This window comes from Nicotiana tabacum, unplaced genomic scaffold (assembly GCF_000715075.1).
Source record: "Nicotiana tabacum cultivar K326 unplaced genomic scaffold, ASM71507v2 Un00001, whole genome shotgun sequence".
NCBI lineage: Eukaryota > Viridiplantae > Streptophyta > Magnoliopsida > Solanales > Solanaceae > Nicotiana > Nicotiana tabacum.
This window is the reverse complement of record NW_027438239.1, coordinates 5159883-5170024: the sequence shown is the minus strand read 5'-3', so window position 1 is coordinate 5170024 and position 10142 is coordinate 5159883. Positions and strand designations below refer to the sequence as shown.

Genomic DNA, 10142 nt, shown 5'->3' with positions numbered 1-10142 from the left:
ATTCTTTTAAATATCTTTCGAGTCAAATAATGCAATAAATTGAAATAGAGGGAGTAAGGGAACTAGGAAGTTCTTATTTTCCTGACCAGCCTTGACAGTCCAAAAAGCATCACAGACCAATTAAGTGTTCCTAAAATTTCCAAAAGATAAAGACAGGTCAAATATATTTGAGGGATTTGACATATATTTTGGGTTGGGAAATGATTTCCACGTGGAAAGAAAACTCAGAGGGTAGGTTTATTTTTATAGTACCATGCTAATTATAAAGACATAGACTTCCTAATTCGCCCACTTACTATTATTTTTAGTTCTATATATCTATTTGCTGTGTCAAAATAAAGAGACACACAAAAAGCATGTGTAAGTTTTTTCCCTGTTATAAAGATGAATCTATATATTTAGATAACATTAAGCTAAAAATATATTCTCTCCACACATTGAAGTGAATCAATATAATGGACGTGGCAATATGTACCGACGTATGGATGCTACACATGGCCACCTCCAAAAGACCTCCGTCATCTACTTTTTTAATTTCCTCTTTCAGCCGAGGAGAGCCAAAAGCCAGCTGCCTCTCTACCAAAACTGAACCATCACCTAATCAGTACTCTGCTATTTCATCTTCAGATCAAAATCCCACTAGACGTTCAGGGAATTACCAACCTACTATGTGGGATTTTGAGTATATTCAGTCCATACACAATGATTATGCGGTAAAATAATTTGTTTAGCACATATTCATGTTATTCAATATAATTATATGCATAATTAATTCGTTGTAATATCATTCAAAAGATTACGTAGCTGATCATCAATTGTAAATGTGTTGCGTAGGGAGAGAAGTATATGAAGCGTTTTAACAAACTGAAGGAGGAAATGAAGAAGATGATAATGGCTGAGGGATAACAAGAATTAGAGAAGTTGGAGCTGATTGATAATTTACAAAGGCTTGGAGTTAGTTACCACTTCAAGCATGAAATCATGCAAATTTTGAGCAACATAAACCAGCACACTTCAGCCACAAGAGATTCATTATACGCCACGGCTCTGAAATTTAGACTCTTGAGAGAACATGGTTTTCATATCTCTCAAGGTAATGTTTTTGCCAAATCAATTTCCTTCTTCTTTCATGCATATGATATTTGGTCATTTTATTTAATTTCTTCCTTGTGTTTTAGATATACTGTACGATTTCAAGGATGAGCAGGGTAACCTCAAGCAGAGTCTCTGTAAAGATTCGCAATGTCACATCTACAGAATTATTATCTCAAGAATGAATATAATAGGAGTAATCAAGACAATCCGACAGTCGCATTAGTGGGCCATGCACTGAAACTTCCTTTGTATTGGATGATGTTGAGAGTTGAGACAAGTTGGTACCTTAACATTTATGAGAATATTTCAAATGCTAATCCTCTTCTGCTCGAGCTGGCCAAGTTAGACTTCAACATTGTTCAAGCAACACATCAAGAAGATTTGAAAATCCTGTCAAGGTTACTAGATATATATCTTTTAAGTGACTAATCTTTATATATTTATGAGAGTTGTTCTCATTTTGCACCCCTAAGTTATGTCCTCTTCTATGATTCGCACCATATCCTAGTATTATTTTTAATGAATTAAACCTTATTTTCTTGAAAAATAATAATATTATTTTCAAATTATCTGCAAGGTCAAAACAAGAAAAATAGTTATACAGAAGAAAAACGCAGGTGAGAATGTATGAAATCTGGATGGTGAAAATTATATTAACAACAACAACAACCCAATGTAATCTCACAAGTGGGGTCTGGGGAGGGTAGGATGTACACAATCTTACCCCTACCCTGGAAGGGCAGAGAGACTGTTTTCGATAGACCATCGGCTAAGAAAATATAAAAGAAGTACTGATAGCAAATAATAATCATACAAGATATATATTTAGAAAACTAAATCCAAGAATGCAAAAGAGAAGATGACAGGAGTACTGGTACCAAGTAATAACAGTACAAGATATGTCGTGATAATAAACTAAGGGAGTACTGATGGCAAGTAAAAAAATACATGATATGTGGTAATAATAGACCAAGGATAAAAGGGATACCATACTAACAATAATACTATTGAACAAAAAGAAAGATAAAGGGAACTACCTACTAACCTTCTATCCCTAATTCTCGTTATCCACACCTTCCTGTCAAAGATCATGTTCTCGGTTAGCTCAAGCTGCACCATGTCCCGCCTGATCATCTCTTCCCAAGACTTCTTTGGCCTTTCTCTACCCTTCCTCGCATCCCCCAAGGCCAACCTCTCACACCTTCTGACTGGGGCATCTACGCTTCTCCTTTTAACATACCCGAACCATATTAGCCTCGCCTCTCGCATCTTTTCCTCAACATGGGTCACTCCCACCTTATCCCGAATAACTTTATTCCTAATTTTATCTAACCAAATATGCTCACACATCCATTTCAACATCCTCATTTCAGCTACTTCCATCTGCTGAACATGAGAGTTTTTGTCTGGTCAACACTCTGCCCTATACAATATAGTCGGTTTAACCACTACCTTGTAGAACTTACCTTTAAATCTCAATGGCACATTCTTATCGCACAAGATATCGAAAGCGAGCCTCCACTTCATCCACCCTGCTCCGATACGATATGTGACATTCTCATCAATCTCCCCATCACTCTGAATAACAGACCCAAGATACTTAAAACTCTCCCTCTTAGGAATGAGTTGCGTATTAAGCGTCACATCCCCGTCCGCTTCCTGGGTAACACCGCTGAACTTGCACTCCAAGTATTCTGTCTTGGTTCTGCTCAACTTGAAACCTTTAGACTCAAGGGTATGCCTCTAGACCTCCAGCCTCTCGTTAATACCACCTCGCGTCTCATCAATCAGAACTATGCCGTTTGCAAATAACATGAACCAAGGCACCTCCCCTTGAATTATATTAAGTCGATCTGAAATAAAGGGAAGCCCTTTTTTTAATTTCTACAATACATTTTATTACTTATATTTTGATGTTATTTCTCTTTCCAAGGGCGAATAATATGTTTTAATTATTATTTTCACAAATGCCTCTTGTTAGTGTTTTATCCCTTAATGTGGGATGTTCCGGCACCAATCCAAATTTAGCCGGGCCTAATGCGGATACTAGAAAGTGGATAGAAAAAAAAGGTTTAATTTGGAGGAGTTGAGATACTCTCTAATACCTTGAATATTTATCTAAGAATATATGAAATATATTCGGTCCAATAATTACTTTGGTAGTTAAAGATTTATTATATTATATAGGTTTAAACCTGATTATTTAGAAATTAATATGCCTGATAATTTCTCTCATACAACATTAGTTTTCACGTAAAGATGGTGGAAGAGCACACGCCTTGCAGAAAAGTTGCCATTTTCAAGGGATAGACTGGTGGAGGCTTTGTTTTTTGCAGCGGGGATAATATTTGAGCCTCAGCACAGCTACTGCCGAAGAACGTTGACAAAAGTCATTGCTTTTGTTGCAGTCATAGATGATATTTATGATGTTTATGGTATACCTGATGAGTTGGAAGTCTTCACTAATGCTATTGAAAGGTAAACTTTAGGGAAGCAGTAAATTTGATATATTCATTTGCTCATTGGTTAACTATACTAATTAATTAATTGCTTCGCCGTCTAAAACGGTTTAACGAAAGACAGGTGCCTGTCCTTTAATTACGACTTTTACAAAGGAAATTGGAGAAATTGCTCCATTACTGGTTTTCTAATTAAATATAAATTCAGATGGGAGACTGCAAAAGCAATGGAACAACTTCCAGACTATATGAAAGTATGTTATGTTGAGCTCTTCAATACTACCAATGAAATAGCTTATGAGGTTCTCAATGAGCAAGGGATCAACGTTCTACCCTACCTTATAAAATCTGTAAGATTCATTCTACTTAAGAGTTATTCTAATTTCTTCATTCTCCTTCTCGTTTTCTGAACCACTTGCATTTTTTAAAATCATGGGTTCATTAGAATTTGATGTTCGTTGAAATTTCACATTTATATTTATGTTTTATGTCAAAAATGATAGTTTTAGTTGAACCTATTAAACTCATGCTACATCTTTTATTTGAGACATGAAGTTATTAATTAATGGACCGATTTGTGCAAATTTTACCTACAAGAAGTAAGGTGGTACTACAATGGATATATGCCAACTCTGGAAGAATACATGGATAATGCATGGATCTCAGTTGCAGCTCCTATGGTTTTAGTCCATGCATTTCCCCTTGTTACCAATCCAGTTCCCAAAGAGGCATTTGAATCCTTAAGCAAATATCCTGACATAATTCGCTGCTCTGCTATAATTTTTCGTTTCGCCGACGATTTAGGGACATCATCAGTATGCTTTTATACCTTTCTCTCAGATAAAACTTACACTTATATTTGACTCCTGAATTGACATTACTTTATGATATATTTCAATGGAGACATTGTGATTGAAAAGGAGATTTCTAATTTATAAACTTTAAGTTTGAAGAATTAATCCAAATAGCCGTTCACCCAATTACTTAAATTAAAAATAGCAGGTAAAGTATAATACAGTATGCATAATTTATGCATTATATATGCATAATTATGTATAATCAATGTATAATTGATATATATGTTTTGGAAAAAATAAACAATGAATATGACCGCCTATTAGTGTAAAGACACCTTTTAATAATTTTCAAAATCGAGTGTACCTTTAGCAAAAGAGCCCTTAAAAAAAAATAAAAAATAGCGAGATTTATAATTAATAATTGAAAAATAGCCACAGTTTCAAAAGTAATAGAAATTTAGTCACTTTTTCATGTAAAGATAAAATCTAAACAAAAACACCCTTAAAAGTCTTGAAAAATTCCGGCATAATATGCTGGAGTTCGAATTTTTTCACATATGAGATTCCAACATAATATGCTAGAGTTCCAACATAATATGTTAGAATATGCAGGAGCTCCATAATTCATGATATTATGCTGGAACTTTTTGGGTGCTGGAGTTCCAACATAATATGCTAAAGTTTATATGGAGGAGATCCATAATCCAGCATATTATGCTAAAGCTTTCTGTGTTTCAGCAAAAAAGTGGCTAATTTTCAATCACTTTACGAACACTGCTATTTTTCAATTACCAGTCCGAAAATTACCTAGCCCGTGCTATTTTCAAGGGCAAAAGTATACATATGAATCTCGTACAACGCTGAAATTGTTTGGCCTTCAAAATAAATATAATAAATAGATATAACAAATTCTATATGTCTTGATTCATTTAATTTATCTATTTCCTATAATTAATTCAGGAAGAATTGAGGAGGGGTGACGTTCCCAAGTCAATTCAGTGTTACATGAACGAAAAGGGAGCTTCAGAAGAAGAGGCAAGAGAACACATAAGACTTCGTGTAAAGGAGACATGGAAACTCCTGATAAACACAGCTCAAAGGGAGAACTCATTATTTTCTTAGACATTCATTAGATGTGCAGTAAATATTGCAAGAACGGGTCAAATCATTTACCAGCATGGAGACGGGCATGGAATTCAAAATTTTGAGATTAAAAATCGCATTTCCAAATTATTTTTTGAGCCTATCAGAATTCAATTCCATGAAGTCCTATCCTAATTTTGGTTTTTTTATCTTTAAATAAATAGCTAGTTATATTTATTGTTTACTTTTTTTAGCTATATACATAAATTTTACATTAATTATACACTATTATACACATATAATACAAAACTTATGCATATATTATATCTTTACTGCTATTTTTTGACTGGGTGAACGATTATTTGGGTTAATTCTTTAATGCATTTCTTATCAAGAAAGATCACTGTGAACAAAAAAGGACAAAAAACACTACGTATCTAAACTATTATGAATGGAAGGGCCAAAACAGCTGTATTTTGGGTAGCTGGATGACAAGTGTGTCTATGTTATGAGAAATGTGACTGCAAATAAAGCGCAGCCTAAAGAAATGAAGACGTGATTTATCTTATGAGAAACGAAGACGTTATTTAACATGACGAGGGGCTACTCAACAAGTTTGGGGGCCAGGCAAATTTTAATCTGAGGCCCTTTTAAAAAAAATTCTATATATTTTTAGTTCAAGTAGATTTTTCTAGTTTTTTTAGTATAAAATTACTTCAAATTTTTCGCATAAACCATTTAATCTCTCATGTGCAATATCGATCTTAAGTAATAGAACCTGATTCAAGAAGTAGATAAATTTATATTAATTTCTTTTTAATGTTTCAATATACTTGTTGCAATGATGAAAATCTGAGGAAAAAAATAGAGTTTAAAAGTGTATTACGTATTTTCTAATGATTAATGTAATCCTTTTTTTATATAAAATATTTTACTTTTCTACTTTGAAATACTTAATATTTTCTTAAAAAGATTTGGGGCCTCACGAGAAGAGTTGTGGTGGGATGAATAGTATATCTCCTTTTTTAACCGAAAGTATTCGGTCTCAGTATTTTGAATGAAAACAAATCCCTTCTCAGGAACAGTTCTCACTTTAATGAAGTTTATACTGTACGAATTCGAATTAATCAATGCCTAAATACCGGACATCAAATAAAAATTGAAAAATAAAAATTGGGGCCCTAAAAATTCTGGGGCTTAAACCCACCGCTTTAGCGGCTTTACCCTCTCACCGCCCCTGAACATGATTTGATACATAACACGTCCACTATAGAGAAAATCAATTTTATTTTAGTAAGAAATATTGAAAGGAGTAACAAGCCCATTAATTCTTAACCTCAGTTTAATTCTTGATGAGACTGTTTCTATAAGTCTCGCCTCTTAAGTCTCTTCATCAGAAGCAAATTCTATTTCAGTCCTTAGGATCTAAGGGCCCTTGAGTACTTTAATTGAGCCAACTTTGTATCCACAAAATGGATTCAAGAATTCTCTAATTTTCCCTAGCTAGGCTAGCCGCTAGCTATTTGAGTACTTGAAAACGAAATGCAGAATAAATTATAACAAAATTTGGAAAATTTCCTAGAGGAACATGATATGATGAACTACTCCAATTTGATTTCGCTTTCGCCCTTTTCACCGAAGTTATAAATAGTTTTTAATTTAATTTTTTAACCGATGTCCAATATCCGTATCGGGACCGACTAATTTAGACTCGGAAAGTCTCACATTTGGGGTTAAATGCCCTTTTAACAAATGCACTCGATATACGTAGGGCTAGAACTTGAGACGAGGAAAAGTACTTACCACTCTATCACGAACCTAAAATCCTATATTCGTCACCGTTGACGAATGTACATTTATAGCTAAAATGTGCTTCACATTTTTCCTTTTTTGAATTTTTTTTGCCAAATTTATATGGCTCTCCGTGAATTTTATATCTTTATGTATGTGGCTCACGAAAAATAAGACGTGCTATATGTCTACTATATTGAATTAAGATTTAAGGTCATGCCTATACATACATGGTCATGAACTTAGAGAAATAGATATACTATATGTATATATACATATCTGCACAGTTGGAAATTGGGTCCAACCATCTAGGAAATCATCTAGATGGATAAGTATATGTAATAATTTCCTTTTTCAACCATCTAGGAAACCTTGGACAATCAAAAATTCTAATTGATCAATCAATGGAGGGCAATTAATAATTTCACCAACTAAGAGCCTGTTTGGCCAAGTTTTTGGGAGATCAAAAATATATTTTTTTTGGGTAAAAAAATACTTTTTGAAAATTTAAGGTGTTTGACCAAAATAAAAAAGTACTTTTTAACAACAGCAAAATCAGTTTTTCTGCTTTTGGGGAAAAGCTACAAATTCTAGCTTCTTCCAAAAAGTAGAAGCAGAAGCAAAAAATTAATTTATTCAATACAAAACTAACCTTACAATAAATTTATATTTCAGTTTTTCTGTTTTTGGGGAGAAACTACAAATTCTAACTTCTTCCAAAGAGTAGAAGCAGAAGCAAAAAAATAATTTATTCAAGAAAAAAATAACCTTACAATAAATTTATGTTTTTCAAATTATCCCTCATTAATTAATCATTTTTTTTATTTTTCTTTTTCTTTTCCTTTTCCTTTTCCTTTGCCTTTCTCTTTTATTTCTACTATATATTTCTTCTCTTTTTTTTTTTAATCATAGTTTTATTCTCAATTTTAAATTATATTGAATGATATATTTTGACACATTTAAATTATCATGTAAACAATAAGTAATACCAAACACTCAATGTTATTGCTTTGGAATAACTATATTTTATATTGATTGAAAATTTTAATTTATATTTTTACTTAACGTTTTACATTTTAATTGAATTCTTTTATAATAAATATTTAAATTTATTTTTATTTCCTGAATGATACTAATGGCAAATTAAACTTCAACTGTCCTTTTTCATAATTTGATACTTAAAAGTATTTTTTAAAAGATTGGCCAAACACAATGAACTTATAAAAAGCATTACTCAAACGAATAAGTCAAACACAAACTGCTATGCAAAAGTACTTTTTCAATAAATACTTATAAATAAAAATACTTTTTAAAATATTGGTAGCTTGGCCAAACGAGCTCTACGATTGGTACCCATGCCAACCCTTAAAATACATGTTTTCCTCTTTCAACGGCAGAAAGTCATCACTTTCAATCAAAAGCCGACATCTCTACAACTGTTGTTGCTACATGCACATTTTAAGATTTGAATATTATGAGTTCGAATTTAAGATTCTATTATAATATATTTGTACTTATCTAGTAGATTTTCAACACATATACAAAATTTATGCAGAAAACTTCTAGATTTGGGGTGAGTTTGGTACGAAAGAAAATATTTTTTCAGAAAATGTTATCAAATTTTTTTATGTTGGTTGACTTAAATGTTTTGAAAAACAATGTTTTCTCCGACAAAAGAAGGGAAAACATTACCAAAATTCTTTTTTAACCTTCTCCACTCTATTCCCCATCCCTACCAACCCCCACCACCCCACCCCCAAATCACCACCCTACCCACCACAACCCTCTACCCCCACCACACCCACCCACCTCTTTCATTTCAACAAAATGATACTTTTTTAATGATGTAAAATTAGTATTTTCTTTTATTTCAACAAAATGAGTATTTTTTTTTCATGATGTAGAAAAAATATTTTCTTTTATTTAAACAAACACAAGTACTTTCTTTTCATGATGTAAAAAAAATTAGTTTCATTTATTTCAACAAACTAAGTATTTTCTTTTCTTGTAATAGAAAAATATTTTTTTTCCAACAAAATAAATACTTTCTTTCAAGATGTAGAAATTTTTTTTTCTTTTATTTCAATAAAACAAGTACTTTCTTTTCATGATGTAGAAAAAATAGTTTCTTTCATTCCACAACTAAGTATTTTATTTTTCTGAAATAGAAGAATTTGTTTTCCAACAAAATAAGTACTTTCCTTCAAGATGTAGAAAAAATATTTTCTTTCATTTTAACAAAACAAGTACTTTCTTTTCATGATGTACAAAAAATATTTTCTTTCATTTCAACAAACTAAGTATTTTCTTCCTGAAATAGAAACAATATTTTTTCCAACAAAGTGAGTACTTTATTTTCGTGATTTAGAAAAAGTATTTTTCATTCATTTAAAAAAAGAGTACTTTCTTTTTATGATGTAGAAAAAGTATTTTTTTTTAATTTTAACAAAGTGAGTATTTTCTTTCAGTTTTCATGATGTTGAAAAAGTATTTTCTATTTCATTCAACAAAATGAGTAATTTCTTTTCACTTTGTAGAAATGATACTGTTTCAACAAAATAAAGTATTTTCTTTTTAGTTATCGAACTCAAATTTCAACGTTGTTCTTGTGCAAAAAAATAAAGTAGCACATTAGTTCCTTTTGATTTGTGTGAATTTTGAAAAGAATAATTAAATTGTTAAAGAAAATAGAATTGGGGGGGGGGGGTGGGGGTTTACAGGAAACATGAAAATTTTTGGGAAGGTGGGTTGAGGAGAGTAACATAAAAAATTATTTTCCTAAAAATATTTTATACTCTCTAATCAAACATTAGAAATTACTTTCTGAATAAAGCTTTTCACTCGCCAACCAAACAAGGGAAAACACGTGATAAAATAACTCATTTTCCATGAAAAATATTTTTCTTCGTACCAAACA

At 31.9% G+C, this 10142-nt stretch overlaps 1 pseudogene; it reads left to right on the top strand.

The window, feature by feature from the left end:
* Positions 1-330: 330 nt before the first annotated feature.
* LOC142178822 (terpineol synthase, chloroplastic-like) lies at positions 331-5709 on the top strand (annotated as a pseudogene).
* The last annotated feature ends 4433 nt before the right edge of the window (positions 5710-10142 follow it).